The sequence below is a fragment of the Mustela erminea genome, chromosome 8 (genome assembly GCF_009829155.1).
Source record: "Mustela erminea isolate mMusErm1 chromosome 8, mMusErm1.Pri, whole genome shotgun sequence".
Lineage (NCBI taxonomy): Eukaryota > Metazoa > Chordata > Mammalia > Carnivora > Mustelidae > Mustela > Mustela erminea.
Genome location: NC_045621.1, coordinates 28,461,580 through 28,486,139, shown reverse-complemented (window position 1 = coordinate 28,486,139; position 24,560 = coordinate 28,461,580). Strand labels below are relative to the sequence as shown.

The following is a 24,560-nucleotide window of genomic DNA, read 5'->3' as shown; positions in this document are numbered from 1 at the left end:
ACTGAGACAGAGATGGAGCTGGAACCACATCCTTACCAATCCAGGGACTTGGTTTGGATGCTCTGCCCCCAAGTGGAAAACTTGGATCCTTACTAGAAGGGACCCTACATCGTGATCCTGACCACTCCCACTGCTCTCAAGGTCAATGGGATTATTCCCTGGGTCCACTACACCCACGTCCAACCAGCTGACCCACACGCCGTTCCCAAGGACTTCGTCCCAGAATGGAAAAGTCAGCCCGACAAGGACAATACCCTAAGGCTAAAACTGCACCACTTTCACATATGCCACTAATGTTGCTTACTTTTGTCAAAGACAGAGTCAGTACAGTTAAGCTCATGGTTCTCAGACAGCAATACCAGCCACCACACCTTGTTCCTGAAACCAGCCTAGACCCCTGATTGGGTCCTTCCTTAGGTTCCTCTGAGAGGGGGAAATGTGGAGGCTGAGAAAAACTAAGGTCATCCCACCTCAGGTTTAGCCTTAGCATAAGTACAGCCATCTCAGACCCCTGTGCCCAAGGGCTGAACTTTCCCTTACTTTACATTAGTTTCAGGAAGCCCCACCCTACTTTAGTTCTAAAGACCCCCACCCTACTTTAGTTCCAGAGACCCCCACCCTGCTTTGGTTCCAGAAACCCCCACCCTGCTTTAGTAACAGGAACCCATAAATACCCCTGCCTTAACTAAGCTTGAGGTCCGAGTCCCTACTCTGCTGTGTCGGGTATACTTGGGCTCAAGCTTAAGCTTGTCAAATAAACCCTCATGTGATTGCATCGGTGTTGGCTCCTTGGTGGTTTCTTGGACCAGAAAACTCTGGTACAACAGATGGTAAATCTTGTTCTAAGAACATTGGAAGAATTGGTTAATTATAAGGAGCCAGAGGGAGACACGGGGTATTAGGTTCAAAGGGGCAATAATGAGAGAGAGGGTCGGTTAACGAGGCTAGGTGTGAATTTATGTTTTTATTTATGCCATTTGGGGCTATGGGGTTTCTTTTTAAAGATTTTATTTATTTGACAGAGTCACAAGTAGGCAGAAACACGCAGAGAGAGAGGAAGGGAAGCAGGCTCCCTGCCAAACAGAGAGCCCAATGCGGGGCTTGATCCCAGGACCCTGGGGTCATGACCTGAGCCGAAAGTAGGGGCTTTAACCCACTGAGCCATTCAGGCGCCCCGGCCATGGGGTTTCTTAAATCTGTGACTGGAAATCTTTCATCAGTTTGGGAGTTCTTCAGACATTACCTGTTCAAATATTTCTTCTATACCATTCTTCTTTCTCCACCTCCCTTCTTCAGATTATACATGTGTTAGACCTTCCAAGAGATCCTTCCTGTCTCTTACCCTCTCTTCTGCATTTTTAAAAATCCTCTTGTCTTTTCTAGCTCGTTAATTCTACATTCAGTTGTGTCTAACTCTATTAAATCTGTCCACTGAATTCTTAATTTTAGCAACTGTATTTTTCAGTTTTTAATTTTGATTAGTTTTTTTCAGATCTATGTCTTTTTTATATTTCTTATTTTATGTCAGAATTCTTAGTTTCATCTTTAATTATCCCCTTACATTTTGTAAACATAGTTGTTTTAAGAATTATAGCTAATAACTCCAATATCTGGGTTGTACATGAAATGATTTCTATTGTCTATTATTTCTAGGGGGTTTTGGCTGTATTGCTGGTTTTTTTTTTTTTTTACCCAGGGCTGGTTGCTTTTGATTGTGTGCCAGAAAAACTCATTCTTTAAGCTTCTGCTGGAGCTCATCTGTAGGATGTTTTCATTTGCCTCAGGCAAGATTTACTTTTTTTTCTGATAGTTGCCTGAAGGCACAAGCAACCTAGGATCAGCCTAATTCAATTTCCAGAGTGGGAGTCTTTGAAGTCAAGCTGCAATCCTTTAGAAAGCAAGTCTAGGGGCAGCTGGGTGGCTCAGTGGGTTAAAGCCTCTGCCTTCAGCTCAGGTCATGGTCTTGGGGTCCTGGAATTGAGCCCCCACATCAGGCTCCCTACTCACTGGGGAGCCTGTTTCCCTTCCTTTCTCTCTGCCTACTTGTAATCTCTCTCTCTCCGTCAAAAAATAAAAAATAATTAAAGAAAGAAAGAAAGAAAGAAAGCAAGTCTAGTCCAGTCCTTAAGCCTTTGGCATCCCAACCCAGAGTTGGGTTAAGAGATGACGGATGCCAGCATTTCTTCACTCAGCCCTGTGAGGCTAAGCCACTCAGCTTCCTCTAGCAAAACCAGGAGGGCACCTGGGTGGCTCAGGTGGTTAAGAGTCTGCCTTTGGCTCAGGTTATGATGCCAGGGTGCTGGGATTGAGTCCCGCATCAGGCTTCCTGCTCGGTGGAGAGCCTGCTCCTCCGCCCCCCACCCTCATGATTTCTCTCTCTCTCATTCTAAGTAAAAAAAAATCTTTAAAAGAAAAACAAACCAAAACCCCACAAAAGTTTAAAAAAAAAAAAAAAGAAGAAGAAGAACAAGAAAAGAAAATGGGAAATACCATTAATAGGAATGCAGTACCTAATGCCTAACTTGCCTCTGGGTCTTCTGGTTCTATTGTCTATTACCTTGTGTGTTTATGGATGCTTATGCTTCAAGTAGATGCGTGAGGTATTTGTAGTCATACAGCTTTTCTGGCTCTCCTTAGAAGGAAAGTCCACTATTAACAGAAGTAGAGGGAGCCTGGGTGGTTCAGTGGGTTAAGCCTCTCTCTTCGGCTCAGGTCATGACCTCAGGGTCCTGGGATCTGGCCCCACATCAGGCTCTCTGCTCAGCGGGGAGCCTGCTTCCTCCTCTCTCTGCCTGCCTCTCTGCCTACTTGTGATCTGTCTGTCAAATAAATAAATAAAATCTTTTAAAAATAAATAAATAAAATCTTTTTAAAAAGTAGAAATCTGATGTATACTTTTATCTTTATTCTTTCCCCCTGAATTAATTTTCTTGATATTTTATATTTTTTAAAACCTTTTAAAAACTGACTACTTAGTAAAATTTTCTGATTTTCCAATAAATACTTTTAATGCTGTACATTTTTACGTTACTGTGTAGGCCATTCCATTAAGATTCAGTACACATTCTCTCTTATTGTCATTCATGTTTGTAATTTCCATTTAGATTCTTTTTACTTGAAGAGTCCTACAGAAAGGTGATTTTATTTTCTTATAAATAGTTGCAGTTCTGTTTTCTGTTTTGAAAGTTCCCATTCTTTTATTATTGATTTATAGCTATTACATTGTGGTCAGAGTGTATATGTTCTGCTTTTTTGAATTATCTAAATGCTTTTATAGTCTCATAATTGTTTCTTTTTCTGAACATTTCATATGTTTTTTTAAAAAAAGATATATTCTCTGTTTATTAACTTAATTTTATTATTTAGATCTTCTATAACCTTATTTACTTTTGTCTACTTGATTTGTTAACTTCTGAGAGGTACATTTAAGTATCCCCAAAATAGTATATATTTGTGAGTTCGTCAAATTTTCTTATATTTCTAACCATTTTTGTTTTATATTTTGAAATCTGTTGTTAGATTCATGAACTATTCATGATTATTATATATTCTTGATACATAGCACCTCATAAATCTGAAATATTAAATTGCTTTGGATTTAGTTTGTTTGGTTTTTTTTTTTTAAAGATTTTATTTATTTATTTGACAGAGAGAAATCACAAGTAGATGGAGAGGCAGGCAGAGAGAGAGAGAGAGAGGGAAGCAGGCTCCCTGCCGAGCAGAGAGCCCGATGCGGGACTCGATCCCAGGACCCTGAGATCATGACCTGAGCCGAAGGCAGTGGCTTAACCCACTGAGCCACCCAGGTGCCCTGTTTGGTTTTAATATAGTTATTCCTACTTCATTTTTTTATCCAGGTGTTCAATATATCTTTATTCATCCCTCTATTTTCAGTTACTCTAAGTTATTTTGATTTAGAAGTATCTCTCATAAATACTATGTAGCTGGGTTTTTTTTTTCCTTACCCAGCAAGAGAATCTTTAAATAGCAAAAATTATTTTTATAAAAACAAAATAAATGAAATTGAGTAAAATTAAGATATAATAAATGGACAATTCAGAAGAGAGGAAATATAAATGGCCTTAAACATATACAAAAATATTCAACTTCACTTGCAATGAAAGAGAGACAAATCAAAACTACCTAAGAGACCACTTTTCACCTAGAAGCTTGGCAAAAGTCAAAAGCTTTATATCACTATGTACCTGAAGATACAGGGAAACAGACTCTTAATTGTGACTCAAAGGAATAGAAATTACTACAGAGCAGTTAAAATTTAAAACACACCTACATTATGAAGGAGTAACCCTACTGGCAGGGATTTCTTCTACAAATATACATGCACATTTGCAAAATTACAAATACAGGAGGATATTTATTACAACATTTCTTGAACCGATAAAATATTAAAAACAACATGAACACCTATCAGTAGGGGAATGATGAGCTAAATTATGGTTAATCCACAGACTGAAATCATTTGCATTTACATATCACTGAAAACAATGATACAGCTTTATAGATACTGATATACAACAATTTCTAAGATATTTTTTCAAGTAAAATGAGCAAGAGGCAAACCCATGTTACGGTAGGTTACCCTATAATTATGCCAACGTTTACCCGTGGGTAGACCATCTCTGGAAGGATATACAAGATATCACTATTTGTAATAGTACATGCCTTAGGAGCAAAGGTGTCAGGGACACAACTTTCCAACATGCACTTTTGGATTCTTTAAGTTATGTAATATGTGCATGTAATACTGACTTCTTTTCAAGTGGCTTATTCAAAAGTTACATAGCAAGGACATTTCTTTTTGACCTTTCTGAAAACTTGTTTCCCAAAGTATTGTCTGGCTATCTATTATCTTGGTGACTTTGGTCCTCACCAGTGCCAAAACTTGAGTGATAGCAATGATAATGTATTAAAATAATTAAATCCGTATGTACATGGTGCCATCTTTTTTCTTTCTTTCCTTTCTTCCTTGTTTTTTTTTTTTCTTTTCTATGCGGGGGGGGGGGGGGATATCTAGAAAGAAGTATGTTGGGAAAAATGTACTTAATCCATGAATTAAGTACAAGGACAAAGAGTGAATAAAAATTGGTATGAGGGGCAGGGCGCCTGGGTGGCTCAGTGGGTTAAAGCCTCTGCCTTTGGCTTAGGTCGTGATTTCACGGTCCTGGGATCAAGCCCCACATCGGGCTCTCTGCTTAGCAGGGAGCCTGCTTCCTCCCTCTCTCTCTGCCTGCCTCTCTGCCCACTTGTGATCTCTGTCTGTCAAATAAATAAATAAAATCTTTAAAAAAAAAAATGGTCTGAGGGGTACCTGGGAGGCTCAGGTCCGACTCCTCATTTCAGCTCAGGTCATGAACTCAAGGTCTTGGAGTCTGCTTAAGATTCTCTTTCCCTCTCTTCCTGCCCCTCCCCCACTAAAAAAAAAACATGAGCTATGAGAGTAGGTAAAAACTGTCCTGATTCTTCTAATACGCTCACAATTTTTTGTGTGATTTTGAAAACTAAAATAAACAGAAACTTTCCAAAAACCCTGAAAGTAGTATATTTATGTTTGCACAGCTTGCAAAGGAATTAAATTGTACAGCAAAACATCCCCACGGTAAAAATCACCCATAATCTCACCACATGAATAGTGAATAGAAAGTAACAAAATAAAAGATCCCTGCTCTGCTTGGTCAATTATATTCCCTCAGAATGAAGCACTGCTCAGGGTTTAGCACATATTCTTCTAGACCTTATTCTGGATTTACAAATCTTTTTCACCTATAGGTGAAAAGAGTCATATTGATTCTTTAATGTGAATTCCTTTAAATATTATAAGGGCTCAGGGTTTCTAAAATATATATTCTTATTGACCATTTCTATTTTTCTCTGAAGACCTAATTATATCCTTTGATCTTTTTCCTGTTGGGTTTTTGTTTTGTTTTGTTTTTGTTTGTTGTTGTTGTTGTTGTTTGTCTTTCTTATTAGTGTGTTGGTGTTCTTTTCCTATTTAGGGAGATTAACCTTTTTCTGTTATATATTATAAGTGTTTTCTCCTGGTCATCTGTTCCTTCTATCTTGGTTGCATGTAAGGTATCTTTTGTTCATTTCTGTGTGGTCCAGCCTGGCATTTTTTTTTCCTTTTATGACCTCTTGGTTTCATATCTTGCTTGGGACTACCCCAAGAGTGTTAGCAGAAAAAAAGTTCATATATTTTACCCTATTTTTTTTTAAAGATTTTATTTATTTATTTGACAGAGAGAAATTACAAGTACACTGAGAGGCAGGCAGAGAGAGAGAGAAGGAAGCAGGCTCCCTGCTGAGCAGAGAGCCCGATGCGGGACTCGATCCCAGGACCCTGAGATCATGACCCGAGCCGAAGGCAGCGGCTTAACCCACTGAGCCACCCAGGCGCCCCCTTACCCTATATTTGATAGTTTTGTTTTTTATATGCCATATTATTTTTTTCTCACAATGAGCAATCCAGTCTATCTGGAATTAGTTTTCTTTTGTGGTGCAAACTAAGGTCTTAACATATCTAATTATTCCAGCATCATTAAATTAAATAACGTCTAATTATTCCAACATCTTTTTTTATACAATAGCTCGGGAGTGTGCCGAGTGCCCCCATCTTGCATCTGGCAGCAGGAGCCTTTAACTTAAAAGGCTCAGCAGATTTGATCTTCCATTTCACAGCAGAACAGGGCTTTGGTGCCTTGTAGCTTTCAGGTGCTGTCCCCGGGTCGTCCTCTGAGATTGCAATGACCACCTGCAGCTCAGGGTTACAGTTCGCCCAGGGGTGACCCTTCATCTTCACTGGAGCCCGGGAGGAGGTGGGAAGGGACACACCCTTCCATGTTGTGCCACTCCGTCTCTTCAGCGTTCACAAGCCCAACAGAGCGGGCAGTCTATGTTCCTTGAGCAAAGGGACATTTCCAGAAGGGAAGTGCTACACAGTTCACAGAACTACACATTTCTACACGGAAGCAAATGTTCTCCCTCAAGTTGCCCAAGGGTGGGCAGCTGGTAGCCTAGACATTCAGGACCCTGTGATTCAGATGCTTCTCGAACAGCTTTCTTTCTTTCTTCCTTTTTTTTTTTTTTTTTTAAAGATTATTTAGGGTGCCTGGGTGGCTCAGTGGGTTAAAGCCTCTGCCTTCAGCTCAGGTCATGATCCCAGGGTCCTGGGATCGGGTCCCGCATCGTGCTCTCTGCTCAGCAGGGAGCCTGCTTCCTCCTCTCTCTCTGCCTGCCTGCCTCTCTGCCTACTTTCATCTCTGTCTGTCAAATAAATAAATAAAATCTTAAAAAAAAAAAAAGATTATTTATTTATTTATTTATTTGACAGACAGAGATCACAAGTAGGCAGAGAGGCAGGCAGAGAGAGGCGGGGGAAGCAGGCTCCCCGCTGAGCAGAGAGCCTCATGCTGGGCTTGATCCCAGGAACTTGAGGTCATGACCTGAGCGGAAGGCAGAGGCTTAACCCACTGAGCCACCCAGGCACCCTCGAACAGCTTTCTAACTGGCTTCTCCAGAACTGGGTTTGTTGCTTATCCTGCCTGCATGCTCTTCTTCAAGTCTCAAAGTAGGGAAACTCTACTTCCCTCCCTTGGGAAAGCCCCACTTCTTTTCCAAGGAGCCTGGATTCTTTTCTTCGGATAAAGTTCTGAGTCCTGGTTTGGTGGTTTCATTCAAATCTGAGATGCAGCCAGTGGCCACACAGGTGCAGGAGGGGGTGGGCACCCAGCTCCTGGGGGAGGGTGAAGGAAGAAACTCCAGTTCCTGTCTTATTCACAATATTCCTGCCCGTGAGCATGGCACAGCACTGCTGGGATGGTTTCTCTACTGGCTGACCTCTAAGACCGAGCATCTCTGAGATAAATTACTTTTCTTCCCCTTAGAGATGGTGCAGTCTAAACCGCATTTTTTTTTTAAGATTATATTTATTTATTTGACACAGAGAGAGAGAGAGAGAGTGAAAGAGGGACTACATGCAGGGGGAGTGGGAGAGGGAGAAGCAGGCTTCCCGCTGAACAGGGAGCCGGATGCAGGACTCGATCCCAGGACCCTGGGATCATGACCTGAGTCGAAGGCAACTGCTTAACCATCTGAGCCAGCCAGGTGCCCTGTTGCCTCTTTTTTAAAAGACTTCCTACTCACAACAATGTATGTGAACACCACAGCCTCCTGGAATAGTTAGAGGTCATTACACTTGAAGTTCAGAGAGGTAACTACAGACTTGGAACAAACCCCAGAACTCAGGCACTGAACTTCATGTTCTTTCCGCCAGGTTTGCAGTAAGAGGAGAAGGACTAGGTTGTACATTTCTACTGCAGAAATGGGAAGTAGAGAGGGCCCCACTATTACACTGATAATCAGAGCTGGGTAATGGTCAGTAAGAAGGTGGGACCCCCTGGGGAGATAGTTGTGGTCGTGGGGAGGGAGGGACAGGAGGAGAGGGAAAGAGAGAATCCTCAAGCAGATTCCCTGTTGAGCATGGAGCCCAACCTGGTGCTCAATTCCAGGACCCTGAGATCGTGACTTGAACCAAAATCAAGAGTCAGCCACCCAGGTCCCCCAGTAAAACTCTAATATTATGTACAGATCTTCCCCAAGTTCTGTGAATCATCCTGGTGAATCATCAAGCCTCATAAAGTTGTGGGAACCCCTGAATGATAGCCCATTGGTCAGAAGCATAGGTAGCTTGGGGAGCCCCAAACTAACAGCTGGCATGAGAAGTGAGGACTGTCTCACTGGGGATGAGTACCTTAACCGGTACAGTCTGGGTTAACGTCAGGAGTTCGTGTCAGAATTGCAGTATGTACCCTGCGGCTGGGTCTAATTTTAAGGAATGACATTGTGCCCAGTGCCTGTGAGGATCCTGACTTGGTCTTCAGCTGCTCTTGGCTCCTGCTGCCATTTCCTAAAATACCCTCATTTCTGCCTGGCCACAAACCTGGCCCCTATTCCTGACCGAAGGGCTCCTAGATGTGGCTCCCACTCGCTCTTTCCCCACCCACAACGCGCGCGCGCGCACACACACACACCCCTCTCTCCTACTTCGACATCCTTCATGGTCTCCTGGGAGCATCTGGCTCTTCCTGAACTCAGGGCCAGGAGAACCTTGAGGTTGTCTCAGGCCCCCTGCCTACATATCTCAGGGGGCCTTGAATGGGGCATGAGGGAATCTCCGGGACTTCTCTTCCAGGAAGCTGATACAGGTCTTTTCTGTTCTCTGATTCTCAAAATCACTGGCAGAGGAAGAGTACAGGACACGGGCCCTGATTTCAAGATACACATCAGCCTAGAAGGAGGAGGAAGAAAGAGAAGGGAGAAGGAGGAAGAATTAACATTCGAGGGCTTGCTACATGCCAGGCACTGTTCTGATACTTTTCTGTACAGTCTGGGCTGTATTCTAAATTCGTTTGATTCCCCCATCAGCACTACAGTTTGTAGTCTTATCCTAATATTTTAGAAAGCAGAAAGGTTGAGATTAAAAAGAATCTTCCCGAGTCATATAGCTAATAAAATCAGAGCCCAGAATTCCAAAAGTGGAGTTGCAGTGATTATGAACGCTTGTGAACGATTGTGAGCACGCTGTGTAGACCTGCACACGAGCTGTGTCTTTCCACTATGTCAGTGTCATTCAGTCACAAAGGAAGGTTAACATGATTAGCAGGTTCAGGATTCCAAACCCAATGGCATCTCACCAGGTGCTTAATTTGATTTCTAGGAAGTTACAAAAAGAGGTGCACCTGGGTGGCTCAGTTGGTTAAGTGCCTGACTTTTTTTTTTTTTTCTTAAGGATTTTACTTATTCATTTATTCACCTGAGAGAGAGAGAAAGGAAGATCTCAAGCCTGGGGGGTGGGGGGTGGGGGCAGAGGAAGAGGGAGAAGCAGACTCCATGCTGAGCAGGGAGCCAGATCCGGGGCTTGATACCAGGACTAACCTCCTCTCCCGCCTGAGATCATGACCTGAGCCCAAAGCAGATGCTCAACTTCCTGAGCCACCCATGCACCCCAAGTGCTTGACTTTTGATCTTAGCTCAGTTCTTGATCTCAGGATCACGAGTTCAAGCCCCACCATGGGTGTGGAGCCTCCTTTAAAAAAAAAAAAAAAAAAAGTCGTGCAAGGTACCAAGCAACTCACCCAACAAACAAGATAGATTAGGTGTAGGAAGTTAATGAATCAGAAGTGCAGCGGGTCTGAGCCGCCCCTGAGATAAGGCCACCGTCCAGCAGGTCCGCTCTCACTTGCTGCTTACTGTGTCCAAGCCGTGGAGGATCTCAGTTCTGTTCAGAGTTCAGTGGGGCACAGCCTTTGGCTGCAGATGCCTTCCTGATGTGGTCAGATATAGATTTAGTCAGCGTCTGGCCTTTGCAGACCTGCTCTGTTTCGGCTCCTTCTCATTTGTGGGTGTGTTGTCAGCAGGAACGGCTCCACTGCTTGACTCAGGCCTCTGCTTGACGCGAGTGACTCCATCTTACTTTCTACAATGCTCTATACTGACTTCCTTTCACCAGACCTCCTTGCCAGTGCCTCCCTTTCTGCCACCTCAAGGAACTTGTCGGCTCTTCAGAGCAGGACATTCTGGCTCTCAGGAGCCAAATGTGTTTTTTTCTAAATATTTCATCACACATCTAAACTTGAAATTTTTTGCAACAAATAAATGACTATTTTCTTCTCTGCTGGTAGGTCTTTCCCAAAAAGGAAGGAGATGAAACACTCCAGCCTCTGCTACCTTCTTGGGGGAGGGCCCCCCATGCAAAAGGGAGCCACTGGGAGTGTTATATTCTGACACTTGAATGGGGCTCCCAACCCTGACACAAAAGAGTTTATTGAAACAAGAGGTAGCATGATATGGCGAAAAGAGCAAGGGTTGTATTAAAATGCTCACAATGTTTCATGAAGAAGAAACAAAAACAAGTCACAAAACCATTTCAACAATTCTACTCTCCCTCTCTCTCTCTCTCTCACACACACACAATTGGAGATATACATGCCAAAATTAATAATGGTGGTAAATTTTATGTGACTTTTATTCTTTATACTTTTCTGGATGCTGTCTTAATTTTTTAAATGAATTTTTTGTCATAAGATAAAAATATTCAGGGCAGTAAAGCCTGTGGGTTGTAATGGACACACAGTCCTGGCTTTGTTCCTTACAAGCTAGGACACTCTGGGCAAGTTACATAACCCCTTGAATGAGCCTCAGTTCTCAAGAATTAAATAAGAATAATGCATACCAAATTTACAGGGCTGTTGTGAGGATGAAAGATAATATAAGTAAAGTTCATCACTCGAGTAATGATTACCATTATTGTAATTTACCAGGGTGTTGTGTTTAATCTAAAGCCAGGGCTCTGTTCACCATGGATAGGAAGTTTTGATTCAGGAGGTCTGGAGGAAGGCCAGAATTCTCCACCTCTAACAAGCTCCCAGGTCACCACAAGACCTCTGGCCTGCAGACCACATTTCGGGTAGCAGGTCCAGAGGGATGAAGCCACTGAGGGAAAGAATGTCTAGCTGATCCCTACAGGTATTTTCATGCTGGGAGCATTTGGAAATTCTCAAAACAGGCTGGAGGTTGAAAGTCCAGGCTTTAATTTCAAGGAGAGCCACTTAGGCGGGACAGAGAAACTAGAAAGAATGTTGGCAGAACTTAGAGGGGACTCCCAGCACACAGCTAGTTTCTCTCTGGGGATATTTGCCAGATTCTAAGGTGGCAAAGTGAGAGATTGAAAAACAAAGAAGAAAAGCCTCCAAAAAGCAGAGTATTGCTTTCAACAGTCTTATGATATATATAGAATTAAAATGTAATTTTATTTTATTTTTAAATTGTTATTTATATGATAGAAAGTGTGAGAGAGCACAAGCAGGGGAAGAGGCCGATGAAGAAGGAGAAGCAGACTCCCCGCTGAGCAGGGAGCATGAAGCGGGGCTCTATCCCAGGACCCTGGGATCACTAGGATCATGACCTGAGCCGAAGGCAGACGCTTAATCATCTGAGCCAGCAGGCACCCCTAAAATGTAATTTTAAACAAGATGTTCTGCTCACCTAATTCCAATGAGTCGGTGGGGTGGGGAGTTGGGAGGGAACACCACCACGTAGTGCTTGGACACCAGCTGGGTGTCCTACAGCTCAGCTCGATTCTGACACTATCTATGGCCTGCGGGGACAGCATCAGATTTCGCATGTGAGGGGCTCAGTCCCACAAGACTGCCGCCCACCCCTGCAGATGCTGAACTCGAGCCCAGGTGATCTGGGCTTCTGACCACCCAGCAGCAGTTTGGAGGTTCCCGTGACCCCATCCTTAGACTTCAGATGCCAGTCCCAAGAGCAGGTTGTTATCTCTGCTCTAAATCAGAGGGTCCCAGGTTTTGGGCTTTGATTAATTTGCTGGAGCAGTTCCCAGAACTCAAGAAACCCAATTACTCACTAGGATGCTAGTTTATTACAAAGAAGTTTAAAGGAGATAAACCAACTGCCAGATGAAGAGAAACATAGGACAATGTCCAGAACAAAGGAGCTTCTGTCCCCATGGACTTTGGGCCCAGGATGGTGGCATGTTTCAGAAGCCTTCTGGTTCCCCAAACTGGAAGCTCTCTGAACTCCATCCTTTGGGTTTTTTCTGGAGGCTTCATTACAGAGGCATGTTGATTAAGTCATTGGCCGCTGGTGATTGAGTCAACCTCCCTGGAAATCAGGGGTGGGGACTGAAAATTCCAATCCTCTACTCATGGTTGGTTCCCTAGCAACTAGCCTCCATTCTTAGGTGTTTCCAAAGTTACCTTATGAATGTAAACCCAGCTGGGGTGGAAAGGGGCTCATTAGAAACAGAAGACGTGGGCACCTGTGTGGCTCAGTCATTAATTGGCTGCGCTCGGCTCAGGTCATGATTGCAGTGTCCTGGGATGGAGCCCCGCTTCATGCTCCCTGCTCAGTGGAGACCCTGCTTCCCCCTCTCCCTCTGCCTGCTGCTTTCCCTACTTGTACTCTCTCCCTCTCTGTCAAACAAATAAATAAAATCTTTTTAAAAAGAAAGAAAGCAACCACACGGTGCACATTGCACCTTTACAGCTCTGGAGTGGTTTCAGGAACTGAGGACCAGAGAGCAAATATTATAGCAAAAGATTCTCCCATTGTTCTTACTGCTCAGGAAATTCCTAGGGCCTTGAGCACTGTGAGCCAGGAACCATGGATAAAGACCAAATGTATATGAGAAATATATTTTGGTCATCTACAAGACTAGGTATATCCCGTAAGTCACAGTATGGCAATAATAATGCAAGAGGCAGGAAAGGGTAAATGGAGCTCACATGTCCTAGCATAGCTAGCATTAGGCATTAAAACCAATTTGTATTAGACTTCCACTACCGATGTGTAACAAGCTGTCCAAACACTCAGCGACTTAAACTGACAGCGGCTGTGTTATGGACACAGATCCTGTGAGACAGGGGAGTCCGGAGTGGGCACAGCAGGAATGGCTTGTTTCTCTTTAATGGTGTCTGAGACCTCAGTCTGAGAGATTCAAAGGCCGAGGGCTGGAAGAATCTGGAATTGCCCGATGACTCAGGGGCAAGGATTATCTTGCAGACTGTCCTCACATGGCTTTTCTGCGTGGCTTGGCTTCCTTGTAGCAAAGCAGCTTTGGGGTAGTAGGACTTACCCCATGGCCGCTCAGGGCTGCAACCAGGAAGGTTCCAAAGAATAAGGCAAAAGTTGCCTGATCTTTTATTACCCTGCTTCAGATGTTTGCCTTGCTCTTTAGTCAGAAGGGTGACATGCTCTCCCAGATTCCTGGTGGGGGAAATCAGACTCCAATTCCTAATGGAAGAATGGCAAGCCCAGTTGTGGAATTAATTACATGTGTTCCCAAAGAAATTGCGGCAAGTCCCCTCTGGAAAAAACAACCTCCCACATTAGCCATCTGTTGGGGGTGATGAAATATTTGGCAGGAGGTAGTGATCATAATTATGTAACAAAGTGGTAGCGATCAAAATTATGTAACAAAATTAATAACAAAGTCATTAATGCTACGGAGTTGTACATTTCAAATGGTGAAAGCGGCCAATTTGATGTTACATAAATTTCCCCACCATAAAATAATTATGGAGGGAGGAAGGGAGGGGAGAAAGAAGGGAAAGAAGGGAAGGAAAGAGAGAGAGAAAGAGACCCAGCCCAGCCCAGTACTGAAGTCAGATAGGAGCTAAGTGGGACGTTAGGCGTGACACTCCACAGAGAAGCTAGATTCTATGCCCGTGCCCCTACCTGTGCATATAATCTGTACCCCCAAGACTCCTCAATCTAGAAGCTTGTTAGAGCATTTGCAGATGATTGGAAGGATGGTAGAGGGTTTGGCTAGACCCATGACAGAGGGTATGCACTAGAGTAAATGGGAGGTTAAGAATAAAACCCAAAGAACCCGCTTCCATTTCCAAACCCACAATTTCAACAGAAGTTTTATGAGACCAACCTTGGAGGACTAACTTATAATTCCAACAATATGACTGAATTTCTCAAATTCACAGTTAATGAACAGCAACAATGAGTGGGGAGCAAATGCCATGGGTGGAAAGATCACCAGCATAGTCTCTGGGAGGAGCAATGCCTGAATGACGTTTTGTGGATCATTGTAAAACAAGAGTGCAGTGATGCTACCAAACAATGGGCACACTGTTTGTTCAAAATGAGGAAGGGAACAGTTTCCGGTGCTGTCCTCACATACATGCTTTTTGGTTTGGGGGCGTTGTTTTGTTTACTTTTATTTGTTTTGTTTTGGGTTTTTTTTGAGATCTGATGTCTGATCTTATTTCTTTGTTACTTTTAGAAAAATCTTGGGTGTCTGGGTGGCTCGCTTTGGCTTCGGCTTTGGCTCAGGTCGTGATCCTGGAGTCCTGGAATTGAGTCCCGCATTGGGCTCCCAGCTCAGTGGGGAGTCTGGTTCTCCCTCTGACGCTCCCCCTTTCTCATTCTCTCTCTCTCTCTCAAATAAATAAATAAAACCATGTTTTTTAAAAAAATCTCATTTTTGACTGAACTCAGACTTGGAGGTAGAAGCTGTCAGAGAGGACAGCCGCCATCTCTTGGCAACCTGTTCCTGGTGCTTTTCTTTGTCCTCCTTCATTCTCTTTGCCAAAAGTTGAGCACATTCTGCAACCTCTTCCTATTTTTCTCAGTACACTGTTTCTTCAGAGAGGTTTGTGGCTTCTGCTGGCTCTTCCGAGTCCCAGGTGACAAGGCACAGTATTACCATCAGCGAGTTCAGGAATATCTTTCTCTGCTTTTTTTTTTTTTTTTTTTTTGCAATGACCAAGTTGAGAAGCCTAAGATTGTCATCCAGAATGCAACTCTGAACAGATTTGTGTTTCTTTCTCCAGTCTTCCTTGGTCTGTAGCAGGAATGCTCCTTACCCAGCAGCAGGTGGACACGGCCATGGGTCAAGAGCGCCTGCTTTGTGGGGAAGACTTGTTTGCCATTGCCGCCATTGCTCCAAACCACAAAACCTTCCATTCATCACCCAGATCATCGGCAGTGACTTACATGGCCGTACACATCTCATAAAAGGTAGGAAGTTTGCATTCCTCATCCATTTCAATGAGTCTCTGACAGCCAGTAACTGGGAAAGAGATGTTCCATTTCATCCTAAAGCAGCCTCCCGCCTCCGAGGTGCCATGAGAGTCACCATCGCATGCTCTAAACACTTACGGGGGACATTTGATTTTTTAGTTTTATCCTGGATTCATCTGTTGCTAAATGGAACACAGGCAAGATAGAGGAGAAAATAGAAATCGAGTGTGGAGGGCCCCAGGGCAGGGGGCCCCGAGATGGGTCACTCTGGCATGACGATTATTTGGAGCTGAAGGCGATTAAGACCCTGCAGGCTCTACAGGGACTTTGGCCCTTCCCTGAACTACTTAGAAGAATTTAAATTGGGGGTCTTTCCCAAAATAATGGTTATTACCCAAGATAAGTTTTATCTGAGTGACCCATCTGTATGGCAGTGAAAATATCCAATTACCAACATTTGTCCTGCTCACTGCCCTGTGAACTGCATTTCTTCCCTCTGAGACCCCAGACCCCAACCCCCTTCTCCTTAGTTCAGGATGACGTATATATCTCGTTCTGCCTGTCTTTGGAATTTCCATGACGGTTTGGATTCCCGGTATGAACACTGTTAGGTTTGATCTTCTGTGTCTGATGACAACTTGATTCTTAGTTCAGCTGGAAGGATCTTGAAGGGGATGGGATATTCTGGCTCCCCAACAAATGATACACCTTAGTCCACTTCTGTGATGGTCTCACCCATGTCTTCCCTTGCATCTGTATAACTGGGGAGTTGGATGCCGAAATCTAGACAAAGTAAACATTTCTAGTCAACTTCACAGTTACTTAATGAATATTTATTGAGGGACCAGATGGAAAGTTAACCATCTCCAAAGAAGGGAAATAAATGATTTCAACCATGTAGATTTTAAATTCTGTTAGGTGGGATTAGAACAGACTTTAGGACTAATTTTTCTCCGCTATCAAGGTAAAACCCTCTGAATGTTCCATCTGAAGTCCCATGAATTATACATTTTTCTACTTTAAGGGGAACACAATCTATTCCTGTCCCTATATGAGTTCTGAGGATTGTTCCCTTAGTCACCCCCAGGCTTTTCTCATGCATGTGCTGATCAGAATTCAGCCAAAGGCTCAAAAGGGACCTGCTGTAGTTCTCCTGAGCCCTCTCCCTGTCCCTCTCTTGTGTGGAGCGCTCTTCTTTGGGAATTCACCTGTGAATTCCTGGCCTCCCAACTCCTAGTTCCCCTTCTTTAGCTCAGGGGCTCTGCCAAGCTCCACCTGGGGTCCAGTTCCTCGAGCCTTGGTCTAGAAACTCTCTCCAGGTAGTAAGCTGGGCAACCACAAGAATCATATTTTTTGTTTCCCATCTCTCAGGTCACTGTCGTATGCTGCCTGATGTCCAGTGTCTGAAAATCATTATTTCATATTTTGTCCATTTTTTAGTTGTTTCATGGGGGAGGGCAAATCTAGTCCATGTTACTTTATCTTGGCTGAAACAATCACATTGATTTTTTTTAATAACTTTTTTAAAAAGATTTTATTTATTTGACAGAGAGAGATCACAAGTAGGCAGAGAGGCAGGCAGAGAGAGGGGGAAGCAAGCTCTCTGCTGAGCAGAGAGCCCGATGTGGGGCTCAATCCCAGGACCCTGAGATCATTACTTGAGCTGAAGGCAGGGGCTTTAACCCGCTGAGCCACCCAGGTGCCCCAATCACATTGATTTTAAATTAGCAAACATTCTTGATTGCTGTCTCCCTTAAAAATTGCTCTTGACTCCCAACATATGTTATCTTTTATACTGAGGAGTTGGTTTACCATTTCCAGTATTAGGGGAGAGAGTTGTCAAGATAGATGTTAGATGGGAGTTGACAACTCTCTTTAAGGAGATATTACAGGTATCTCTGTAGAATTTAAAATATTACAGATATCTCTGAAGGATTAATTAGCTACGGGTTGATTGCTATGATGGATAACCCTAGTCTTGAATTTGGCTTCTCATATAAATAAAATAAAATCTAATTTGCAGTTTGAACTTCTAAACTCCATTTTATGAAGTCTCTCCTTTTTTTTTTTTTTTTACAGCTGCATCTCTGGGATATATCGTGGCTATGTAATCCGTAGGAAATCTGTAAGTATAAATGTAGGCCATTTTATTCTAAAGTAAAAGGAAGCAGTTTTATTTAGAGTGGTATGAATAAAATAGATCTTTATTTTAAAAAGATTTTATTTATTTTGGAGAGAGAGAGCACACACACGAGAACAGGAGGAGAAACAGAAGGGGAGGGAGAGGGAAAGAATCTTTAGCGGACTCCATGCTCAGAGAAGAGCCTGATGTAGGGCTCGATCCCACAACCATGAGATCATGACCTAAGCTGAAACCAAGAGTCAGCTGATTAATGGACTGCACTACCCAAGTGCTCCTGAAATATATATTGAGACAAAAGAAAGAAAAGGAAAACCCAGAAATCTGGAGATGTGCCACAAATCACCAAATAATGGTGTTGGGAATTTCTTTTGACAACTGGCAAAAATTTTTGTTTGGCCATGTACTATCTATTTCATTGTTTTCAGTGAGGGACAATGTGTAGGAAAAACACATTTTTTAGGAAATGTGTAGGAAAAACACATCTCCCCTTATATGGGGAAAAAAACACTAAAAATCATTTCTAAATCATTTAATTATTACTTTATAACTGTTAGGGTACCTTTGACCATACGATGAATTCACTGTCACATTTGTCAATCTTCTAATATATTTTACTCTTTTTGGCTTCACCATCCATCCTTCCCTCGGGCGAGGATTTCCCATCGATTTCCGAAGTCTGTAACTGCTACAAGGCAGTTTGTCTTTTCTATAATGTTATATAAGTGGAATCATAACATATAGAGTTCTGGGGCACCTAGGTGGCTCAGTTGGTTGGGGGGCTTCCTTCAGCTCAGGTCATGATCCTGGAGTCCTGGAATCGAGCCCCATGTCAGGCTCCCCACTCAGAGAAGAGTCTGCTTCTCCCTCTAACCTTCTTCCTTCTTGAGCTCTCTTGCTCTCTCTCTCAAATAAATGAATAAATAAATAAAATCTTTTAAAAAATACATAGTTCTTTGTTTTTGGCTTCTTTGACTTAGCACAGTGCTCTTAAGATTCCTCCATACTGTTGCATGCATCAGTTTATTTTATTTTATTTTATTTTGAGAAAGAGCGAGAGAGAAAGAATGTAAGTGTGTATGCCAGGACAGGGGGCAGGGGGCGGCAGAGGGAGAGGGAGAGAGAGAATCCTAAGTAGGCTCCACACCGGGCAGAGAGCCTATGCGGGGCTTGATCTCAGGCGCCTGAGATCATGACCTGAGCCAAAGTCAAGAGTCAGGTGCTTAACTGATTGAGCCTCCCAGGCCACCCAGTTTATTTATTTTTTATACTTAAGTAGTATTGAACAGATATGTCACAGTTTGTTTACTCAGTAGTTGTTGGATATTTGGGTCATTTCCAAGTGTTTGCTACTACGAATACAGCTGCTATGAACATTTGCGTGCAGGAATGGGCTGCTGGGTCATATGCTAATATAGCATGGTCATATACTAATATAGCATATTAGCATATGACCCAGAAATTCACTCCTAGAGTATGTTTCACTTTACAGGAAACTATCAAACTGTTTCCTGATGTACCATTTTGCATTTCCACCAGCAATGTATGCATTCCGGTTGCTCTGTATTTTCAGTCTTTTTCATGTGACCCACCCTACTACATAAATGGTGTCTTCTTGTAGTTTTTCCTGTATTTTGGTTTTCTTTTGTTTTGCCTCCTTCCTACCCCCACTCCCTTATGTCAAGGGCTAACTTTCACTAGATCCCAAGGAGGGAACTGTTCAGCTACACAGCAACCTAGACCCAGAAGCAGGTCCTCTACAAATAGCTTAACCGGAGGTTCTCCTTGAACGTGCCTTGCCTGGCGTGCAAGAATGAGGCTCCCTTTCCAGCCACACCTGCGTCTCTGGAGGAGTGGCTCTCCACTCAGGATGCTGCCCAGGGTGCCCCTGCAAGATGCCCTCTCATTTGGCTTTCAATAACATTCTGACTTAGAGGTTCAGTTATAATCCTAAATGGTAGCTTCATCCCATTGGCTCTTCCTGAGGTATATATAACAAATCACTGAACCTGCCTCATTATGGTTTAAATGCACTTTCCTGACAGCTAATGTTAAAGGGTCGCATCTTTCTGAGCTAATTATCTTGATGAAATCATCAGGTTTGGTATCTCATGAATAGTATTAGAGTACATTTGATTTTTTATAATAGCATTGTGCTATTGTAACAGTATCGTAGAACTGTTGAAACAGTAACATGCTAGGTTACTGTTACTTCATGGAAGAAGTGTTTTGGGCGGTGGTATCTTATTTTAGAATCTTTTTTTTTTTTAAGATTTTATTCATTTATTTGACAGACAGAGATCACAAGTAGGCAGAGAGGCAGGCGGGGGCGGGGGTGGGGGGAAGCAGGCTCCCTGCTAAGCAGAGAGCCCGATGTGGGGCTCGATCCCAGGACCCTGAGACCATGACCTGGGCTGAAGGCAGAGGCTTAACCCACTGAGCCACCCAGGCACCCCTATTTTTTTTTAAAGTATTATTTGAATAATGTCTATACCCCATGTGGGGCTTGAATTCATGACCCCGAGATCAAGAGTCACATGTTCTTCTGAGCCAGCCAGGCACCCCTAGAACCTATTTTAAATCTGCACTAAATGTTAATCACTTTGCCTTATGCTTTACATCCATCCCCTGCCTCCCATTGAACCCTCGTAACTACCCTATGAAGTATGCTTTGGTCTCCCCATTTCACTAACTGAAGCTCAGAGAGAAAAGAGGTTTTCAAATGTGTTAGCTTTTCCAGTGACGGTCCCTAGCGTTGTGTCCGTTATAACAAAAGCACCAATTGGTTTTAGAAGGTAACTATCGATCTTTCTTGTGTGATTTCATCTACGTAGGAAACCTGCCAAGAGCAACGTTAAGACTGCTTCCAGCTTTCAGTGCTCCGAAGCTAATGAAAGGTCATGTCAGAAGAGCATCTATCGATCCCTGGACATTAACAAGGATGGCAAACTCAGCTCAGGTGGGGGCAGGGGCAGGGTCCAAAGTCCTGGAAGATCTGAGAGGCTGGGTCAGAATCCCAAAAGGCATGAAACAGAGGTCCCTCAGTTACACATCTCTGAAAAGCAGTTGGGGGATTCAACCAGTAAGTACACAGCTTAATCTTAAGTCTTTTTTTTTTTTTTTTTTAAGATTTTATTTATTTATTTATTTATTTATTTATTTATTTATTTATTTATTTGAAAGAGAGAGAGTGTGTGTGTGTGTTAAGAGGGGGAAGGTCAGAGGGAGAAGCAGAGCAGGGAGCCTGATGTGGACGGATCCCAGGACCCCAGGATCATGACCTGAGCCAAAGGCAGTTGCTTAACCAACTGAGCCACCCAGGCATCTCTAATCTTGTCTTAAAGGGCAAATGCAGAGGAAAGGAGAAGGGGAGGTCCCCCCGCTGCCTTTGGTGACTCCCTTATTCAACTAATTCAGCTGACAGGGATGTGGAAGTACTTACCATGGGCTGGGTTATCCACATCCTTCACCGGCCTAGGGGCAAACCATGTGCTGTTTGCTCTTGGTTTTAGGGATAGTTGCCCTTAATAGCCCAAAAGCTTAGGAATGCACCTGTAACAATTGTCCCTTGGCACATGTTGTGCATGTTCTTTGGCTCCGGTTCCAGTTCAAGGTCTCCCACTTTCTGGACCCTGCTCTTTCCCCTCCCAGCCACCAGGTCCCCAGTGCTCCCTTGCCCTCCCTTTTCTTTTCTTTTTTTTTTTTTTTAAAGATTTTATTTATTTATTTGACAGAGAGATTACAAGTAGGCAGAGAGGCAGGCAGAGAGAGAGAGGAGGAAGCAGGCTCCCTGTTGAGCAGAGAGCCCGATGCGGGACTCGATCCCAGGACCCTGAGATCATGACCTGAGCCGAAGGCAGCGGCTTAACCCACTGAGCCACCCAGGCGCCCTGCCCTCCCTTTTCTATCAAAAAGGGGATTTCTCTTGGGATAGGATGGAATAATTGCACTCAATTCACATACTTGCAATGCTCAATGTGTTTCCTGTCCAACGGAATTTGTGTTTTGTAAAATATGTATATTTTAAATTTTATTTATTTGATGGAGAGAGAGTGAGAGAGAGCACAAGCAGGGGGAGCAGCCGGAGGGAGAGGGAGAAGCAAGCTTCCTGCGGAGCAGGAAGCCCAATGCTGGGCTCAATCCCCAAACCCTGGGATCGTGACCTGAGCTGAAGGCAGACATTTAACCAACTGAGTCACCCAGACGCCCCAAGTATTCTGTAAAATATTAACCAAAGAAACCCCCAATGAAGAGTAAAACAGTAGACTGAATAATGCTGGCAGTGTTTGTGTGGAGGGTGATGAGGTAATATGGAGCCCGTCTTGGCTTTCCTCCCCTCTAAAATGTCTCAGCTGCTTCACTTCCCTTGTGGAAAGGGTTTTCCATTTCATGCCTGCCATCTCCTAGCCAAAGAACAGAGCTTGACAGCAAATGGAGAAAGCAGTAACCATGTATTAAGTTCCCTTTACGTACTACATACTTTTACCATGCCTTGCTTAATTTTCACAGCCCTGCAATGTAGGTATTATATTCATGTCATTTAAAATACCCGACTTAAGGGGTGCCTGGGTAGCTCAGTTGCTTGGGCATCCAACTCTTGGCTTCGGCTTGGGTGGTGACCTCAGAGTAGTGGGAATGAGCCCTGCATCGGGCTCCACGCTCGTTGCGGAGTCTGCTTGAGATTCTCTCTCTCCCTCTGCCTCCTGCCTCTCCCCCCAACTCACGTGCTCTCTCTAAAATAAATAAATTAAATCTTAAACACCTGACTTAAAAAAGTTAGATGACCTATGCAAGGTCACAAAGCAGAACTGGGATTAGAACCCAAGGTCAGACTACAAGGTCCCTGTTCTCTTCCTATCACAAGGCCACCTCTTCATTAGTATTCATTCTAAATTAGCTTCTGATCAATCCTGAGTGAACCTGAAGTGAACGGGAATAGGGACCCCTCTGTGCCCCCACCCCAGATCCTCACTCCATTAATCCAGAAATACCCCGTATTTCTCCCTGGTCTCCAAGCAGGGAGTGGGTGTGAGTTATCAACTTAGAAAAAGAGCAGACATGTTCTGACATTTAGTATTCACTGCTAAACATGTGCGCTGAATGCTCTAGCAAGATCCAATTTTCTCTCAAGGGTGAAGGGGGAACATAAGCCCCATTCCTTTTTCCCACCCAGTAAAACACGCACACCTTCAGATGCTGTGATGGGATGGAAATGAAAAATAATGTCTGCACAAACATGCTCTAAACCACCAAGGACACTTATTTTCATTACTTACTTAACTAAGCCCTTCCCCTATCCCCCATGTCCACGCTGCCGCCAACGCCGGTCCCCTCTCGTTACAGGGATGCCGTCTGGGGACCCTCAGATGTCGGGCCGAAGACCTGCAGTGGCTTTCCAAGGAGTAAACCAGCACGGCTTGCCGGAACAGCCACCCCAAAAATACTGGAGCAGGGCGCTCGCTTTGTGAGGAAGGCCACACATCCTGCTCTCATCCCCGGGTCTGACACGGTGCTAGGGTGCTGCCTGTGGGTCGGACGAGGGAGCTGGCTCCAATCCTGTCATGAGGGTTTAGCTGGCCTGCCAGCTCTCTGCTGGGCCCAACTCTGATGTCCTTCCTGCTGAGTGGCAGGTGCTTCCCCAGGACATTGCCACCAAGCTTTCTTCACAATTGTCAACATGGCCTTCACACCAGCCAGCACAGCCATCTACTGGGTGGCCTTGAACCCAGGCAGGCCTCTAGGTGGCTTTTCCATAGCTCCATCCCAACTTGCCACGTAGAACTCCAGGAGCCACAAAGCAGGGTAACTATCCTTCCAAAACTTGGAGAGAACAAAGGTCGAGAGCCCAGGGCCAGGTGGCTGCTCATTGGGCACGGCTGCTAGGAAACCAGAGACCACAGGGCCGGGGAGGGAGCCAGTAGCTACCAGGAGGTGCGGGGCCGAGGAAGGGCACAATCTGGGGGTAAAAGCACCTTTCTGATCTGCACTATCACACCGCATGCTTCTCCTGGACGCCACTCTGCTTCCGGAGGAGCATACCTCCTGATTCGGATGCCCGTGTTCCTCGTAGGCACGGTTTACCCAGTCAACACTCACCCCACACTTGCCATTTTACTGACTCCTGGGGATGGAGGCAGATTCAGGTAAGACTACAAGAATTTTGTCAGCGGTCCTACCAGAAGACCATCCTACAGGGGTGACTGCTCCTGAAATCCACCTGCCGTGCCACCAGACTCTGTGTGTCCTTGTGACCTGTGAGCCAGACCCTGCTGATCAGAGACTGCAAAAGGGGTAAGCAGAACCCCTCTGTGTTGCGGGGAAATCACAGTTCCTGCCACCTTCCCCTGGATTGTGTCCTTCGATGCATGGACACAGACCACAGCCACTGATTATCTGGGCTCCTTCACTGGGGCTGCAGTAGGTTTGCAAAGCTCACGAGACCTCTCACCTCACAGAGCGCTAAGAACTACCATCCATGAAAGAGAAGTCCAGAAGGCTGAGCAGGTAGCGACATGAGGTCAGAACAGGAAGGCTCAGGACTGCTAGCTCCTGGGTACATGAAAGAAGTGAAGCCCCCAGGACCAGGACGACAGGAAATGGGTTTATCGCGTGTGGCCTCACCCTGCCTATCTACTGAAGAAGTCCGAAGGGTTCTCAAAGTGGCTCCTTCGGACAGGGTATGGGGTGCGGGGACCGAGGGGGAGACCTGAGGAGGTGAGGACCTTTAGAGGGACTGCCTCAGTTATAGGCAAAGGACTTTAGGCTCAAATATGTTTGGTGCGTTTCCCCCTCTAGAGCTGTAACTTCTCACCATACCAAGGTCGAAAACAAACCACACACGGCTCTC

General features: G+C 44.3%; 1 pseudogene; it reads right to left on the bottom strand.

The window, feature by feature from the left end:
* Positions 1-15,028: 15,028 nt before the first annotated feature.
* LOC116597230 lies at positions 15,029-15,666 on the bottom strand (annotated as a pseudogene).
* Between the last annotated feature and the right edge of the window lie 8,894 nt (positions 15,667-24,560).